Below are 19,711 nucleotides of genomic sequence, written 5' to 3'. Positions count from 1 at the left end.
GCACTCACCATAGCACATACCCTCCCCAATGTCCATAACCCCCCTCCCCCTCTCCCAACCCCACCTCCCCCATCAACCCCCAGTTTGTTTTGTGAGAGTAAGAGTCATTTATGGTTTGTCTCCCTCCCAATCCCATCTTGTTTCATTTATTCTTCTCCTATCCCCCTAACCCCACATGTTGCTTCTCCATGTCCTCATATCAGGGAGATCATATGATAGTTGTCTTTCTCCGATTGACTTATCTCACTAAGCATGATACCCTCTAGGTCCATCCACGTCATTGCAAATGGCAAGATTTCATTTCTTTTGATGGCTGCATAGTATTCCATTGTGTATATATACCACATCTTCTTTACCCATTCATCTGTTGATGGACATCTAGGTTCTTTCCATAGTTTGGCTATTGTAGGCATTGCTGCTATAAACATTCAGGTACACGTGCCCCTTTGGATCACTATGTTTGTATATTTAGGGTAAATACCCAGTAGTGCCATTGCTGGGTCATAGGGTAGTTCTATTTTCAACATTTTGAGGAACCTCCATGCTGTTTTCCAGAGTGGTTGCACCAGCTTGCATTCCCACCAACAGTGGAGGGGGGTTCCCCTTTCTCCACATCCTCGCCAGCATCTGTCATTTCCTGACTTGTTAATTTTAGCCATTCTGACTGGTGTGAGGTGATATCTCATTGGGGTTTTGATTTGTATTTCCCTGATGCTGAGTGACGTGGAGCACTTTTTCATGTGTCTGTTGGCCATCTGGATGTCTTCTTTGCAGAAATGTCTGTTCATGTCCTCTGCCCATTTCTTGATTGGATTGTTTGTTCTTTGGGTGTTGAGTTTGCTAAGCTCCTTATAGATTTTGGATACTAGCCCTTTATCTGATGTGTCGTTTGCAAATATCTTCTCCCATTCTGTCAGTTATCTTTTGGTTTTGTTAGCTGTTTCCTTTGCTGTGCAAAAGCTTTTGATCTTGATGAAATCCCAATAGTTCATTTTTGCCCTTGCTTCCCTTGCCTTTGCTGTTGTTCCTAGGAAGATGTTGCTGCGGCTGAGGTTGAAGAGGTTGCTGCCTGCGTTCTCCTCAAGGATTTTGGTGGATTCCTTTCTCACATTGAGGTCCTTCATCCATTTTTAGTCTATTTTCATTTGTGGTGTAAGGAAGTGGTCCAATTTCGTTTTTCTGCATTTCGCTGTCCAATTTTCCCAGCACCATTTATTGAAGAGGCTGTCTTTTTTCCATTGGACATTCTTTCCTGCTTTGTCGAAGATTAGATGACCATAGAGTTGAGGGTCTATTTCTGGGCTCTCTATTCTGTTCCACTGATCTATGTGTATGTTTTTCTGCCAGTACCATGCTGTCTTGATGATGACAGCTTTGTAATAGAGCTTGAAGTCTGGAATTGTGATGCCACCAACTTTGGCTTTCTTTTTCAATATTCCTTTGGCTATTCGAGGTCTTTTCTGGTTCCATATAAATTTTAGGATTATTTGTTGCATTTCTTTGAAAAAAAAATGGATGGTATTTTGATAGGGATTGCAGTAAATGTGTAGATTGCTTTAGGTAGCATAGACATTTTCACAATATTTATTCTTCCAATCCAGGAGCATGGAACATTTTTCAATTTCTTTGTGTCTTCCCCAATTTCTTTCATGAGTACTTTATAATTTTCTGCATATAGATTCTTAGGCTCTTTGGTTAGGTTTATTCCTTGGTATCTTATAGTTTTGGGTGCAATTGTAAATGGGATTGACTCCTTGATTTCTCTTTCTTCTGTCTTGTTGTTGGTGTACAGAAATGCAACTGATTTCTGTGCATTGATTTTATATCCTGAAACTTTACTGAATTCCTGTGCAAGTTCTAGCAGTTTTGGAGTGGAGTATTTTGGGTTTTCCACATATAGTATCATATCATCTGTGAAGAGTGATAGTTTGACTTCTTCTTTACCAATTTGGATGCCTTTAATTTCTTTTTGTTGTCTGATTGCTGAGGCTAGGACTTCTAGTACTATGTTGAATAGCAGTGGTGATAATGGACATCCCTGCCATGTTCCTGACCTTAACGGAAATGCTTTCAGTTTTTCTCCATTGAGAATGATATTTGTGGTGTGTTTTTCATAGATGGCCTTGATAATATTGAGGTATGTGCCCTCTATCCCTACACTTTGAAGAGTTTTGATCAGGAAGGGATGCTGTACTTTGTCAAATGCTTTTTCAGCATCTATTGAGAGTATCATATGGTTCTTGTTCTTTCTTTCATTAATGTGTTCTATCACATTGATTGATTTGCGGATGTTGAACCAACCCTGCAGCCCTGGAATAAATCCCACTTGATCGTGGTGAATAATCCTTTTAATGTACTGTTGAATACTATTGGCTAGTATTTTGGCGAGAATTTTTGTGTCTGTGTTCATCAAGGATATTGGTCTGTAGTTCTCTTTTTTGGTGGGATCCTTGTCTGGTTTTGGGATCAAGGTGATGCTGGCCTCATAAAATGAGTTTGGAAGTTTTCCTTCCATTTCTATTTTTTGGAACAGTTTCAGGAGAATAGGAATGAGTTCTTCTTTAAATGTTTGGTAGAATTCCCCTGGGAAGCCATCTGGCCCTGGGCTTTTGTTTGTTTGGAGATTTTTGATGACTGTTTCAATCTCCTTACTGGTTATGGGCCTGTTCAGGTTTTCTATTTCTTCCTGGTTCAGTTGTGGTAGTTTATATGTCTCTAGGAATGCATCCATTTCTTCCAGATTGTCCAATTTGTTGGCATAGAGTTGCTCATAGTATGTTCTTATAATTGTCTGTATTTCTTTGGTGTTAGTTGTGATCTCTCCTCTTTCATTCGTGATTTTATTTATTTGGGTCCTTTCTCTTTTCTTTTTGATGAGTCTGGCCAGGGGTTTATCAATCTTATTGATTCTTTCAAAGAACCAGCTCCTAGTTTCATTGAGTTTTTTCTATTGTTTTTTTGGTTTCTATTTCATTGATTTCTGCTCTGATCTTTATGATTTCTCTTCTCCTGCTGGGATTAGGGTTTCTTTCTTGTTCTTTCTCCAGCTCCTTTAGGTGTAGGGTTAGGTTGTGTACTTGAGACCTTTCTTGTTTCTTGAGAAAGGCTTGTACTGCTATATATTTTCCTCTCAGGACTGCCTTTGCTGTGTCCCACAGATTTTGAACCATTGTGTTTTCATTATCATTTGTTTCCATGAATTTTTTCAATTCTTCTTTAATTTCCTGGTTGACCCATTCATTCTTTAGAAGGATGCTGTTTAGTCTCCATGTATTTGGGTTCTTTCCAGCTTTCCTCTTGTGATTGAGTTCTAGCTTCAGAGCACTGTGGTCTGAAAATATGCAGGGAATGATCCTAATCTTTTGATACCGGTTGAGACCTGATTTGTGACCCAGGATGTGATCTATTCTGGAGAAGGTTCCATGTGCACTAGAGAAGAATGTGTATTCTGTTGCTTTGGGATGAAATGTTCTGAATAGATCTGTGATGTCCATCTGGTCCAGTGTGTCATTTAAGGCCTTTATTTCCTTTTGATCTTTTGCTTGGATGATCTGTCCATTTCAGTGAGGGGAGTGTTCAAGTCCCCTACTATTATTGTATTATTATTGATGTGTTTCTTTGATTTTGTTATTAATTGGTTGATATAGTTGGCTGATCCCACGTTAGGGGCATAGATATTTAAAATTGTTAGATCTTCTTGTTGGACAGACACTTTGAGTAGGATATAGTGTCATTCCTCATCTCTTATTATAGTCTGTGGCTTAAAATCTAAGTGATCTGATATAAGGATTGCCACCTCAGCTTTCTTCTGATGCCCATTAGCATGGTAAATTGTTTTCTACCCCCTCACTTTAAATCTGGAGGTGTCTTCGCGTCTAAAATGAGTTTCTTGTAGGCAACATACTGATGGCTTTTGTTTTTTTATCCATTCTGATACCCTGTGTCTTTTGATTGGGGCATTTAGCCCATTAACATTCAGGGTAACTATTGAGAGATATGAATTTAGTGCCATTATGTATATTGTCTCTGTACCTTTCTGATCTACTACTTTTAGGCTCTCTCTTTGCTTAGAGGACCCCTTTCAATATTTCCTGTAGAGCTGGTTTGGTGTTTGCAAATTCTTTCAGTTTTTGTTTGTCCTGGAGGATTTTTATCTCTCCTTCTATTTTCAATGATAGCCTAGCTTGATATAGTATTCTTGGCTGCATGTTTTTCTCGTTGAGTGCTCTAAATATCTCATGCCAGTCCTTTCTGGCCTGCCAGGTCTCTGTGGATAAGTCTGCTGCCAATCTAATATTTTTACCATTGTATGTTACAGACTTCTTTTCCCAGGCTGCTTCCAGGATTTTCTCTTTGTCACTAAGACTTGTCAATTTTACTATTAGGTGACGGGGTGTGGACCTATTCTTGTTGACTTTGAGGGGGATTCTCTGCATCTCCTGGATTTTGATGCTTGTTCCCTTTGCCATATTAGGGAAATTCTCTCCAATAATTCTCTCCAATAGACCTTGTGCTCCCCTCTCTGTTTCTTCTTCTTCTGGAATCCCAATTATTCTAATGTTGTTTCGTCTTATGGTGTCACTTATCTCTCAAATTCTCCCCTTGTGGTCCAATAGCTGTTTGTCCCTCTTTTGCTCGGCTTCTTTATTCTCTGTCATTTGGTCTTCTATATCACTAATTCTTTCTTCTGCCTCATTGATCCTAGCAGTGAGAGCCTCCATTTTTGATTGCACCTCATTAATAGCTTTTTTGATTTCTACTTGGTTAGATTTTAGTTCTTTAATTTCTCCAAAAAGGGCTTTTATATCTCCAGAGAGGGTTTCTTTAATATCTTCCATGCCTGGGCGCCTGGGTGGCTCAGTGGTTTAAGCCGCTGCCTTCGGCTCAGGTCATGATCTCAGGGTCCTGGGATTGAGTCCCGCATCGGGTTCTCTGCTCGGCAGGGAACCTGCTTCCCTCTCACTCTCTCTGCCTGCCTCTCTGCCTACTTGTATCTCTCTCTGTCAAATAAATAAATAAAATCTTTAAAAAAAAAAATATCTTCCATGCCTTTTTCGAGCCCGGCTAGAACGTTCAGAATCGTCATTCTGAACTCTTGATCTGACATACTACCCATGTCAGTGTTGATTAGGTCCCTAGCCTTTGGTACTGCCTCTTGTTCTTTTGTTTGTGGTGTTTTTTTCCGCCTTGTCATTTTGTCCAGATAAGAGGATATGAAGGATCAAATAAAATACTAAAAGGGTGGCAAAGACCCCAGAAAAATGTGCTGTAACCAAATCAGAAGAGACCCCAAGTTGTGGTGTGGGGAGAAAGGGGATAAAAAGAGGTTCAGAAAAAAAAAGAAAAAAATTAAAAAAAATAAAGAAAAAAAATATAAAAAAGAAAGAAAAAATACATATATTTAGATAAACTGGTCAAAAAAACGTTTAAAAAGAAAAGGGTAAAAGTTTTAAAAAATTTAGCAGAAGAAGAAAAAAAGAAAAAAATTGAAAAAAGAGAAAAAAAAATTTTGGATTAGCCACAAGACTAAAGAATCATGGGGAGAAAGCCATGAGTTCCGTGCTTTGCTTTCTCCTCCTCTGGAATTGTGCTGCTGTCTTAGGAATTGAACCTGCTTTCCTTGATAGATGAACTTCGTCCTGGCTGGATATTTTGTTGATCTTCTGGGGGAGGGGCCCGTTGTAGTGACTCTCAAGTGTCTTTGCCCGAGGCGAAATTGCACCACCCTTACCGGGGGCCGGACTAAGTAATCCGATCCTGTTCACCTTTGGGAGCTTCTGTTCCCTGAACACTTTCTGTAGAGTTATGGAGGACGGGAATGAAAATGGCGGCCTCCTAGTCTCCGGCCCGGAGGAGCCAAGAGCCTGGGGCCCCACTCCTCAGTGCGCCCCCAGAGGTCTGCACCCAATCACTCCCATATCCCCAGTCTCCAGCCACGCTCCAAGCTCACCCAGCCCGCGACCAGTTCAAGGTAACCCCGAGCTGAGAGTTCAGTCCTCGGCTCTGTCTCTGCAGCCGGCTTCTCCGTTCTAATACCTGCGAGCTCTGTGACACTCCGACACCCCCGATCCTTCGGTGACCCTGCGGGACCTGGGGCCACGCTGACCCCGCATGGGCTTCACCCTGGTTTAGCCTCTGGAGCAATGTCCCTCAGTGGAACAGACTTTGAAAAGTCCTGATTTTGTGCTCCGTTCCTCTGCCACTTGCCGGGAGGTGGCCCCTCCCCCCGCAGTCTAGCTTCCCGTCGTTTTAGATTCACTTCTCCGCCAGTCCTACCTTTCAGAAAGTGGTTGATTTTCTGTTTCTAGAGTTGCTGTTCTTCTTCTCTTCAATCTCCCGTTGGATTTGTAGGTGTTTGCAATGTTTAGATAAGCTATCGAGCTGATCTCCTGCTACCTGATTTAGTCTCAGCCTGCTACTTCTCTGCCATCTTGACCATGACTCTTTATCTTGATTAAAAGTTTTCTTATGTAATTGGGTACTCCCATATTGGGGGCATAGATATTCACAATTGTTAGATCATCTTGGCGGATAGTCCCTTTAAGAATTATGTAGCATCCTTCTGTATCTCTGACTACAGTCTTTAGTTTAAAATCTAATTTATCTGATATGAGAATCGCTACCCCGGCCTTCTTTTGAGGCCCATTGGCATGAAAGATGTTTCTCCATCCCTTCACTTTCAGTCTGGGTGTATCCTTAGGTTCAAAATGGGTCTCTTGTAGACAACATATGGATGGGTCCTGTCGTTTTATCCAATCTGCAACCCTGTGTCGTTTTATGGGCACATTTAGGCCATTCACATTGAGAGTGATTATTGAGAGATAGGTTTTTATTGACATCATGTTGCCTTTGAAGTCTTTCTGTCTGTAGATTGTTTCTATATTTCTGTTCAATGATATTCTTAGGATTTTTTCTCTTTTATAGGACCCCCCCTTAATATTTCCTGCAGTGTCGGCTTGGTGGTTGCATAGTCTTTTAAGCCTTGCTGGTCTTCGAAACTCTTTATCTCTCCATCCATTTTAAATGTCAGTCTTGCTGGATAGAGTATTCTTGGTTGCATGTTCTTCTCATTTAGTACTCTGAATATATTTTGCCAGCCCTTCCTGGCTTGCCAGGTCTCTGTGGAAAGGTCTGACGTTATTCTAATGGGATTTCCTCTGTACGTAAGGAGCTTCTTTGTCCTAGCTGCGTTTAAGAGAGTCTGTCATGAAACATAATTCTTCATTCTAACTATAAGGTGTTGTGAGGACTTTTGAGAATCTAAAATCTTGGGAGGAAATCTCTCTGCCTCTAGTACATGAATGTTGTTTCCATTCGTGAGATTGGAAATTTTTCATAGACAACTACTTCCACTATATCTTCTAGACTTCTTTCTTTTTCCTCCCCTTCAGGGATTTCAATAATCCTGACGTTGGAACGTTTCATGGCATTGTTTATTTCCCTAATTCTGTTTTCGTGGCTTCTGAGCTGTTTGTTCCAGGCTTCCTCCTGATCCTTTCTCTCTATCTATTTGTCCTCCAGCTCACTAATTCTATCTTCTGTCTCAGTTACCCTAGCTTTTAGAGAATTTAGATTAGATTGGAACTCATTGAGATCATTTTGAACATCCCTGGTGGCTTTCAGTTCTGCCCTAACAATGTGAACATCATCCCTGGTGGCTTTCAGTTCTGCCCTAATCAATTCTGTTTGGTCATCCATGGCTTTCTCCAACCTAGCTATTGCCTGGATAATTGTTAGTCTGAATTCCTTTTCTGACATATTGTCTATGTCGATAGCCATTAGCTCTGTTGCTTAAAAAAGGTTTGTTTTTTTTAAAGTTTTTATTTATTTATTTGACAGAGAGAGAGATCACAAGTAGGCATAGAGGCAGGCAGAGAGAGAGGGAGAAGCAGGCTCCCCACTGAGTGGAGAGCCTGTTGCAGGGCTGGATCCCAGGACCCTGAGATCATGACTTGAGCCAAAAGCAGAGGCTTAACCCACTGAGCCACCCAGGCGCCCTTAAAAAAAGGTTTTTAAAGTGATCATTGTTATTATCCCGAAGTTTCTTTTGAATACTTTTTTTGTAACTGTCTCAATTATGTGTCAGCTGATTCAACCTCTTCCTGATATTTTCATAAAAATCGATCTTGATTCTCCCTTTCTTTTTCTTCAGACAGAATATACACTTAAAACTTAAAGCAGTATCATCATTAAGCTAGATGTATTTTGAATCTGTGAGATCTGACCAATCTACCCCTCTCCAACGCACAGTGAGTACAGATCAAATATAAAATTTTCTAACCATATACTGAAGATTTGGGGGAAAATATATATATTTGTGTATCTATCAGATCTGCCTTTCTCAGTTCACTGCCATTCATTGTGTCTCATTACAAACCTAGGTTTTCATGCAAATTAAAACAGAAATTCCAAAGGTTAGCTGTTCTCCAATCAGATAAACAGAAAGGACAGAATTCTAGGCTGGAGGCATACTTTAAAGCCCTTTCTAATAAGCCAGACTCTCTCATAACAAAAACCTAACTCTTAGAGGCTTTTGGTGATTAAAAAAAAAAAGCACTTATAAATAGACAAAGCACTATGGAAATGTACATCACAGAAAATCTTAACTCTCCTGGGTTGTTCTCAGGAGTGCTTTTCTTGCTGGTTTACTGGCTGTCTTCTTGGTCTTTTAACATCAGCTTAAATATGACAATAAGACTGTTCTCTCCTGACCCCAGCCTGAGAAGGACACCCCCTCCATTAATTCTCTGCATTGTAGGGCCACTCCTTAACTTTCCTTGTTCAACAGTTACTAGCTGCTGCCAAGCTTCCCCTCTAGAAACTCAGAGGCAACCCTCAGTTCTTAGATCCTGAAAGAACATGTACAACTCTGGAAAGGCTTCACATCAGTATTTGTCAAATGACTGAATACACCTCCCAAAGAGCTGATGTTGAAGAAGAGGCTTCTTTATCTCAAAATTATTCAATAAATAATTTAATAATCACTGATTATTCAATAAATATTTACAGAATGCCTGCCTAATCCCCAAGAAAGATTCTAGGCCCTAATGATGCATTAGTAAGCAAAATAAGAAACCAAAATCCCGTCTGTCATAGAGCTTATATTTTGGTGCAGAGAGACAGACAATAAACTCACACAATGAGTAAATAAAATATGTTAGAAGGTAAATGGCCTGAAAGAATAAGAGAGTGAGGTGTAAGGGAGGCAGAGTGCCAAGATGAAGAATGGATGTCCACTGTAGATGCTGGAAGCTTATTTTACATCCTGCTTTTGACTTACCAAAGAATCTTCAAAATTATCTCCTTTGCTTCTCATAGCAACCCTGTATTTACACTCACAAAGTTTAGAAGAACAGTAGCGAGTATCAGAGGCTCTCCTGCATGTTCTCTCTTTGCCTTTAACCAGGACATGAATTTGGTGGAAAAATCTCTCTGGGCCTCAGTTTTTTCATTAGTAAAATGACAAGGTTAAATGACAAGGTTAAACTAGACTCTAACATTCTTTTCAACCCTAGAAGTATTTTAGTAACAATGTTGAACTTTACTTAAGCCTGTGATGCTGGAGATGGAACAGTCATAAAACAACCCCCTCCCGCTTTGTGGTAAGGAAATGTAGCCTTCAAAGAACCTCCACCCCAAATGATTTAGATAAGATTCACTGATGCCTCTCTTGTTTACCTGTGACAAGGCCAGGCACAGGTTTCCAGATTCCCACCTTTGCTTCCTACGTAATGCGTTTTAATTTGTCCTCCATGAGCAATTGGAACAGAAGGTTTGTTATTCAAATTTATCTGAGATCCTCTCCTTCTCCTACATCCCTGAACTGTGGCTCATCCTCAACCTGAGCCAGCAGAGAGATCTTTAGGAGAAAAGGCTGATGCCTAGAGAAGACCTTCTCTGATTTATTGTCCAATCAAGCCATCCTTTGATCCCACTTCATTATAACTGGTTCTTTCTAGCCTTGTTTACTTCACTCTAAAAGAAAAGCCCTTTTGCCTAACCCTTGAGACCCTTGTTGACCTTCTGTTCAGAGCACATCCCACCTTTGCAAGAGTTCCCCTCCCCCACTTTGCAATAATGCTTTCAAAGTCTCTCCTAAGTTCTGATTTGTTTTTTATTTGCAATAACTTGACAAAACTGAGCTAACTTGTAATTACTCACAACAAGTCATGTTCAAAAGAAACAACAAGCTGCTTTTTAAAAGACCTGAGAAAAAATTTAACGTCCTCTGAAATCTCTTAAAAAGCATTGTATCAGCCTGTTCTGCAAATAAACAGAAATTTCACCTGTTTGTCTTTCACTACAATACCCAAAAACAGCCAGATGGGTTTTTGGATTTGGGGAGGGGGTTGTTACTGAATTTGGAAAGTTCCTTTGCATCAAGGTCGGCATAGGGGAGACATCTGAGAGAAGACATTACCTTCCAAAGCAGCAGAAGCCAGCACAATTGGAGGCATGTGTCTGCCAATTAGGAGGAACATGACATACGTATTGAAAAGCTAGAGCTAAAGACAAGCTGTGGTGACTTTAAATACAAAGCTCAAATCAAAAGTCACCAGAGCTAATGATCTGAATTGCAGGTGTTAGTTTGCTGTCAGGCAGCTTTCACCATAGCAACCACATGGAGATGTGCCCCTCGGTGTGGAGCAGTGGCATCTGTGTATGCAGACAACAGAGCTCATGATTCTCCCAGCAACCCAGAGAGGACAGCCCCCAGGGGTGTGTGATGCCAGGACCACACAGGTATTGCTGAAGGCCCGCAGATGAGCATTTGCATTGCATTTTCCAGTTCATAAATTATCAAGTGCTCCATTAAACTCCAGGAAGGCAGGAATTTTTGTCTATTTTTTTTCACCCCAGTGCCTAGGATAGAAACTAACATAAGAGCAGAGGCTTCATAAATATGTGTCGAATGAATTTCACCATAATCCTTTGAGATAGGGTCCCTATTTTAAAGTTTGGAACTTTAGTTTGAAGTTTAAAGTTTTTATTTTAAAGTTTGAAACTTTGGAGAGTTTCAACTTGATACAGCTTGTCCAAGGTGGTTGTAGCAGAGAGAGAACAAGTTTGAGGAGATGTTTAGTGTGTCATTTTGAGTCTTGTGGAATTTGAGATGCCCAATTCACATTCAGTTGGAATTATTAGCTTCCACTGTGTCCAAATGGGATTTTCCTCCCCTGTAATTCCTAAAGTACATTTTTATACTATCTCCCTATTTCAAACAATTAATACATACTTCCTTCTTTTACAATGATCTTTGTATGAGCCTTTTATTCTTATAACTAGTTTGTAAATTTGGTGATATGAGTAATAGTATGAAATTCCTTTTGTAATTCTTATACCCAACATAAAGACACTCACAGGTAGATGCTTAATCCAGGCAATACGTGCAAGATTTCTCTAGCAAAACCTGTTAATATGCTCTCCAACCATTTCCTTTTTTTCCTGAGTACACAGCAAATATATTTCCTAATATCCTTTGAAGTTAGGTGTGACCCTGTGACTGAGTTCTGGATAGAATATGGGCGAAAGAGATACCTACATTCTCCATGCTGACTCATTAAATTCCTGCTTAGTCCCCTACATTCTCTTTTTCCTTGTCTTCCCAAACCATATTCCAGGAGTTAGGAATGAACTTGAAGGCTGTAGAGGATGGCAGAGCCTGCAGGAGCACAACCTTACCAAACATACACCTGACCCTCCCTGAACTCTGATGTGAAAAAAAAAATAAGTCTTTCATTTTTAAGCCAGTGAGATTTGGGGATTGTTTGTTACAGCAGCTATCCTGTCCTGACTAATACATTTACTGAACTAATAAGTACCAAATCTGGATGCTTATTCTGTGATTCCTAGGCAATTGGCTTTTCCTATCATATATACATATACATATATACATATACAGCTTTGAATTTAAATGAAGATACCCCTCATTGAACATGCAGTTGAAACAAGAAACACTTGACATTAAGCACCAAAATCTGTAGATGCCCATGCAGCTTGTCTTACAATAACCTTTTCAATCACATTGGATGGTAAATATTTCAATGCAAGGTTTATTTCTTATTCTCCTTGTATCCTAGCTCTAGCAGAATGGAGTCAATAGACGTGTGTTGGACAATTGACGTATATACATATGTATTGTATCCCAGTTCCAAACTATTTGGAATAATTCAGTTATTATCTGCATTCCACTGTACAAACCCAAGAATAGTTTTGTCCCCAGTGAAGCCAAACAATTAAGACTTAAGGATAAATTGATTAGTGTCCGTATCCGTGAGTTTCACTATCAGTAAAAACAAGGGACGTGGGCGAAGAAGAAAAGATCTCTATCACTGAGATCAGAAAAGAATTCTCATTTTCCCTTTGATAGCTCTATCAAGAAATGAGGCACTGAGAGCACCGCTGGGAAGGTCAATGTCATCTGAGTGTCTGGCTTTTGACACTTCAACTACAGTTGAGACTGCCATTAAAGCAAGGTGGCAGGAGTGTCACTTCTTGTCTCTTAGCTACCATGTTTAGTATATGTGCTGCTGAGGCAAGCACTGAAGCTACCATGTTTTTACTCTGAAAGAAGTCAAGGTTGGTTGGGTTAGAAAAGTTAGATCATCCCCATAAAGCAAAAGAAACTTCCAGACTCACCCACTGCATTCCCCACAGCCCATAGCCTAGTGCTCCATATTCCTAGCTGGGAGTACCTCCTTCCAGAGACAGTCATCAACTTGGAGCCTCTCAAAGGAGTGGTTCTCTACTTTTGATGTAAACTTCTTTGGATATTTGTCACACTTCTATCTATAGGAACGGAAGATCCATGAGACTGGGGTCTTTATCTCCTTCTCTCTAGCATGTAAAACAGTACCTACTAGGTGTTCTACATATACATTTTGATTGAATCAGTTTATACATGAATGAGATTGCTCCATCAGTCTTCAAAACTCTGGCTCTGTTCTGAAATGGCTCAACTATAACAACTTCTGTACTCTTGATTTTACTTCACGATGTTGTTATTTTGCAACAAATTAAACAACTATCTGTCCACATCCATGACTTCAGTAGACAATTGGAATCTACTTCTCCATTTCAACACACTTCCAAGCTTTGAAATTGTCATTGCCAAAAATGTTGGCAATATCAAGAAAACAGAAGTCAGTCAATCTTTACTGTCTATATAATATGGGATTATTTGAAACTCTATATACTATAAAATGATTTCTGAGAAGCCCAAATCACCTTGATGAAGCCACAAGGGAGATTGCTACCCTAAACCCCCAACACCAATGTTTGATCAGGACATGAACACACACGCTGGGTTAACCTGATGTTTTCATGGCTTTCAGGTTGCTGTTTTAATTCTGCCCACACCCAGAGGAGAAGCTTCCTATGAATGACAAAGGATTCTCTATCATAGATTTTAAAATAAAATTCTAATGTGACATTCTAAGACTAATATCTGAAACTAAAGTAGCAAATAGTTTCAGGGGAAGCAGAAGTTCCATTAAGCTCATTGTCCTTTTGTTCCTGATTTTAACAACACATTGAGCCTAAATGTGTTAGGAGAAGCCATTCAATACTGTCCAGATCCCCCAAGTCCGTACAGGAACACATGCACCTCTCAGGAGGGCCTGTCTGTGCTCCGGGTGCTCCCCAGGAAGGGACTGAGTATACAGATCATGTTCCCAGTTCAGTGAATGAATTTGACCTTGGTGTTCTCTTCCATCAGTCCCCATGTGTGTTGAAAGAAGCAGAGAGGAGGGGGTGGAGATAAAGAAATGTTCCCATCCAGGTTGTGAAGTGCTCCAAAGTGCCTCATAAATTCTGCTGATTTGTGACAGTACCACCAAGGTCCACCAAAATGTCTACACCTTTGTCTCAACAATTCCTCATCTAAGATTCTAGACTTACATAAGCATGTGTATGTGGAAGATGTACTTTAAGTATTAATTTTAAAGGAAGATAAATGCAGACAACCTGAATATTAGTTGTCATGGAGATGGTTAAGTAAATGATGGCATGAATGAATGAAGCCATTAATGTCTTCAATATTGACTTTTTCATTTTTCATTTTTTTCATTTTTTCATTTTTTTTTTTGAAATCACATTGAATGTCTTGTGGGAGAAGAACTCTGGTGCATGTGTCTGGAAAGACAGCTTTTCATTGTGATTTCCTCCAGGGAGTGAAAGGATAGGGATGAAATTAAAGGCAAGACCTTTTACTTTTATTTTAAATACACTGTCTGAATGTTTTACATATGTGTATATCATTTATCATTAGGTTAAAATAAAAATTTCAAACTACATAGGTGGTAAAAGCGAAAATCCCTATATATCTCATATAAATTTATAGATAGATGATTGATAGATGATAGATAGATAGACATAGATATAAATTATTTCATAGACATTTCTAAGATAAACCTACTGAAAGATGGCAGTACAGGACATGATTGTCATGACGAGCACACAAAGAAAACTGTCCTTATTTTAGGATTAAAAGGAAAAATCAACCGTTCCGACTCCTCCGGGGTAAAATGAGTTAATATTTTCTGATGGACGCCTGCGCCAGTGCCAGATTGGCCTGCAGTTTCTCTCCCCTCTCTTCTGTGCTAATTTGCTAAAAAATGTACAAGTCATTTGATGCCTTTTATCAGCAGAGAAGTTTCACCTACCCTGGATCTTAAGAACTACCTCCAACAAAGTTTCAGCATCAACCAATTCAGCCCTACCCTCCAAGCTTGAGGCTGGAACATCTGAGGTTTCTGAACAAACTAACAAATATGAAAGAAGATAAACAATCTTCAGCCATGAAACTCTGTCTTCTGTTCAAAATCAAGGCTGAGCTGGCAACCATTAAGTCTGGAGCCTTCGGATAAGCTCTCAACACAGCAGAAGTCGGCTCTTAACAAGGCTGGCCTCCTTCCTCAGCAACTGGATTCCACACACCCCTCCGAAGACCAGGAAAACAGCTCCTCATTCTGGAGGCTCTTCTCCTTTTACAAATGAAAATAGCGCAGAATCTTAACAAAACTTCAGAAAATAATGAAGATGTAAAGAGAGAAGCACTTGCAAAACTCCAGACACAAATAAGATCTGTTATTATTTGATACATATCTTATTGCACATTTCCTAGCTGCATATATAATATACACATGGGAATGTAAATATATAATATGTGTCCATGAGAGACTTTCTAAAACTAGTATGTCATTTGTTATTCTGTCTTCTTTTAAATAAAGCTATGTCCCAGACATCTTTCATTTTTATTGGTCCGTATATATAATTCACACCATCATTTTTAGAAGCCATATAATATTTACCTAATAGATAAATTATAATTTATTCAACCAATCCCCTATTGATTTACATAGGACATTTCCTGTTTATCTCTGTGATCTACTTTACTGTAGTAGATATCCTTATACATGTAGGGTTTTTTACATTTGCCTGCCAATAATTTATTTCTACATTCATAGAAGTGGAAAATACACCTGAATATATTTTGAATTTTAGTACATACCAAATTGCCCTTCAGGAAAGATGTACCTGTTTATACTCACTCCCACCATTTTTAAAATGTATTCATTCATTCATTCATTCATTCATTTAGCATTACCAGGAGCAGCCCAAAGAAGCAGAGGGGTGCAAAGGTGTAGAAACTAGATGCTCTTGGCCAGCGAGGCCCCCGCAGCCCATCCCCACAGGAACCGTCCCATGTTTAAGTGATAGGAAGGATTTTCTGTGATGGAAGCACTGTCCTAGAGAGGAATGGAGGGAGCTGAGGTGACTGAAATTGGCCGGCCCAAGTGTGAAGTGTCTTGCATGTCACACCAAAGGTTGTGCATTTCACCGATCATCGGGGTCTGGGAGAAAACTCGATTCTGTGTGCAAATTCATCTTAGAAACCCAGATGACTTTAAAGATAAAAACAATCTGAACCCAGATAACCTAAAATTTTTAAAAAGGGCCATGTTATATTTAACAGACAAATTTATCTTCCTTTCTGGAACACAATTTAGAAGATTTCCTTCTAGGAGATTCATAATGCATGGAGCATATCAAAGGCTCAGAACAATCTTACCATAAAGAAACCTGTTTCACTTTGTTCAACTCAGTATTTTTCAAGCCTCCCTAACAAGACAAGTCATGGTACTAGGGTCCCCTGGAATCTGCTTTGGCAATACTGTCCCATAGACCAGATGACCCCAGCTAGGTTCCTGATCAAGAGCCCAACTGAAGCTTAGCCTCTATGGTGCAAGTCCGGAGGTAGAAATGACTGCCACATCCCAGCACTAAAGAGAGCCTGAAGTATGTGAGGAGGTGTGTGCGTCAGTTCACTGGGACTGTGGTAATAAAATGTCACAAATTGGGTGGCCTAGAACAACAGAAATTTATTTCCCACAGTTCTGGGGGATAAAAGTCTGAGCAGGTGTCAGTGAGGTTGGTTCTTTCTAAGAGCTCTGAGTGAAGGACTGTTCTAGGTCCCTCTTCTTGGGTTATGGATGGCTGTCTTCTCCCTGTAGCCCACATGATCTTCCCTCTATCTGTGTCCTAACCTCCCCTTCTGGTAAGGACTCCAGGAAGATTGGATTGAACCCATCTGAACAGCCTAATTTTCCCTTAATTAACTCTAAAGACAGGTGCAGGCTCTTAGTTAAGTTTTGGGGGAGTCAAAATTATACACAGTTTTTTGACTGCAGGCAGTTGGAGTCTAAACCAATGCATTGTTCAAGGGTCAACAGTATTAACAGTTAGGATTTCCACATATAAGTATAAATTTTGGAAGGAGACAATCCAGCCCATTGTTATAGCCCAGCTATAACAATTATAGCTCAGGAACATCTGGTTCTGCTTTCTCCTGGACCTGTCAATAATTACACTGCATGGCATCCCTGTAATTTAGAACATGTGATTTATTCTGACCACTGGGCTGTAAGGGGAAGTGTCATGTGTCATATCCAGCCTAGGCACTGAAACGCCCTGCTGAAACCCTTCTATGGAAAATCCTCCAGCCCTGTGCTGAGGAGGTAACCTTGCAGGATGAAGGGGACCTCTCTCTGCCAGAGTTCCTCAGTGACAATAGGAAGTAAAGGCCGGAAGTGAGACATAGATCTTGTATGCATTGAGCGGATGAAAGTTTGGAATTAACTTTAGACCTCTACATAACCTAGACTAACCTTAAGAAACAGTGGAGATGGAGAAAAGTTCACTGAGGAAGATGGCTAAGGAGATGATTTTGTGAGAAATTTAATTGAATGGTTGGGAGATAAAGGACATGATACCTGTGATATTTCTAAATATGTTAACTGAGTGAATGGTGATATTATTACAGAGAATTAAGGAGATGACATGGCTCTGGAAGGGAATTCTACTCTGGCTTCATTGTGTGTGGAATGACTTTGGGATTTGACTCCCCCAAAACTTAACTAAGAGCCTGCGCTTGTCTTTAGAGTTAATTAAGGGAAAATTAGGCTGTTCAGATGGGTTCAATCCAATCTTCCTGGAGTCCTTACCAGAAGGGGAGGTTAGGACACAGATAGAGGGAAGATCATGTGGGCTACAGGGAGAAGACAGCCATCCATAACCCAAGAAGAGGGACCTAGAACAGTCCTTCACTCAGAGCTCTTAGAAAGAACCAACCTCACTGACACCTGCTCAGACTTTTATCCCCCATCACTGGGTGGTGATGCTTCATCCACAAGTAAATCTTCAGGTCTGGATTCCAAGAGCCAGGTCTCAAATGGAAGAAATAGCTTTGGTTTCTCTCCACCTACAGGACGTAAGTTGATGGGAGCTGACTGGACTACCTGGAAGAGGTTGTGGAGTAAGGAGGAAAAAGCCAGTGGCAGCTGGGAAGTGGGCAACTCCAGTTCTGCGTGGGTGTCAGGAAGAGAACACAGGGAGTGAGGCTGAGGAATATCAGAGGCAGCTGTAGTTTCTTTGCATGATCCTTGCCTTCCCAGGAGAATCTGAATAGCTGGTAAAAATGAGATTTTTCGTCACCGTATTCCTAGTGCCACGTAGCTTGCACATAGTAGGACCTCTAAAATATGTGTTTATTTGTTCAAGGTATGAGCCAGAAAAAGGTAGAATTTTGGAAGCCGTGTCAGGAGAAGTTTGGGAAGAATGGGACAGTCATGTGTGTCAGGCACTGCACACAATCAGGTAGGACAAGGCTAGGAAGAAGCCTTTACCACTGATAGGTGTGGGATGTAGTCACCACCAGCCTTTCAAGACAAAGACCATGCTTGTCATGTTGGAGGTGGCAACAAAAAAGGTTCAGAAGTGAAAGTTGCTTTTGTTGACTATTCTTTCAAAAGTTTTGCTATAGGGGCGCCTGGGTGGCTCAGTCATTAAGTATCTGCCTTCTACTCAGGTCATGATCCCAGGGTCCTGAGTTTGAGTCCCACATCTGGTTCCCTGCTCAGAGGGAATCCTGCTTCTCCCTCTCCCACTCCCCCTGCTTGTGTTCCCTCTCTCGCTGTCTCTCTGTCAAATAAATAAATAAAAATCTTTTTAAAAAATAAAAAGAAGTTTTGCTGTATAAAGAAAGGAGACAAATTTAAGAATGCATGTTTTTGGATGGAGGGCCCTAAAGCATTGCTATTGACAACAGAAAAGGAACCTATATAGAAGGACCAAATACAGAGCAGAATGGGGATTTCCCCATGTGGTAAGCATAGAGGAGGCATGAGAAAGAGTGTCCCAAAGAACAAGGTAATCTGATAGACTTAAAAGAAACAGAGGTAATTCTTCAAGAGAACTACAGAGAAATACATATGCCTGAAGGTCAAAGGCACCACAGGAAGGGAGCTCATGTCTGGTGATTTCTGGTTTTGTAAGAAAATAGGAGGTAACATTAAGTGAAGAAAGGAGACAGGAAATATGGCTTAGTTGCCATGAAGAATAAAATCAGAGGCTAACTTAGAACCAAAAATATTTATTTCATAATAGTATTTAGAATATAGAATCACACTTAAATAAATGTACCATATACATTCTTCACAAACCATATTTTTGGTCCACCAACATACAAACCTGCAAAAGGACCAACCAAAGGATTTAGGAGGCATTATCTCACCCCTGAAATTCTTTACCACAGAATTTTCCCCCTAAAAGTGTAAAATATGTCCAAGCAGAAATCAGTCTTCTTGTTCTTCTCTCTATTTGGCTTAAATTCTTTGCTTCCATTGAGTTCTCATTGAGTAACCTCATTCAATACTATGACCCTAGACACATCTCTGCATCTTTCTCCACCTGTTTACTTCTGAGCCTCCACCCTGCAGTAAGAGGCAGAGATGAAGGAAGATCAGACTTCTCCCATTCCCCTTCTCAACATGCTGATACCTTTGATCCATCAAAACATGTATCAAGTGCCACCTGCCCAATGATGCCTCCCCTGGGTACCAACTTAGAAAGGATGGGACTTCCCCTTGCCTTGGATGGTTTTAATATCTGCCTCTTACCCCAGGTGGTAAGTTCTTTGAGAATGTAGAACACATCTGATTCTGTCTCTAAAACGCCAAGTGCCTAGCAAAGCACTGTGCATTCATTACAGGCTCAGCAAATATTGACACAAATAAATGCACTGATTAATTAGTGATTAATTAAATACATTAATTACACCATAACTTTGGCTTTTGATCTACTACTGTAAACAATGCAGATAACAAATGAAAATATCAACCAGTAAGGTGAAAGCTAAACTGCTGATCTCACA

Source organism: Meles meles, chromosome 1 (genome assembly GCF_922984935.1).
Source record: "Meles meles chromosome 1, mMelMel3.1 paternal haplotype, whole genome shotgun sequence".
NCBI lineage: Eukaryota > Metazoa > Chordata > Mammalia > Carnivora > Mustelidae > Meles > Meles meles.
The sequence above is the reverse complement of the archived record's forward strand: the minus strand, read 5'-3'. Positions refer to the sequence as shown.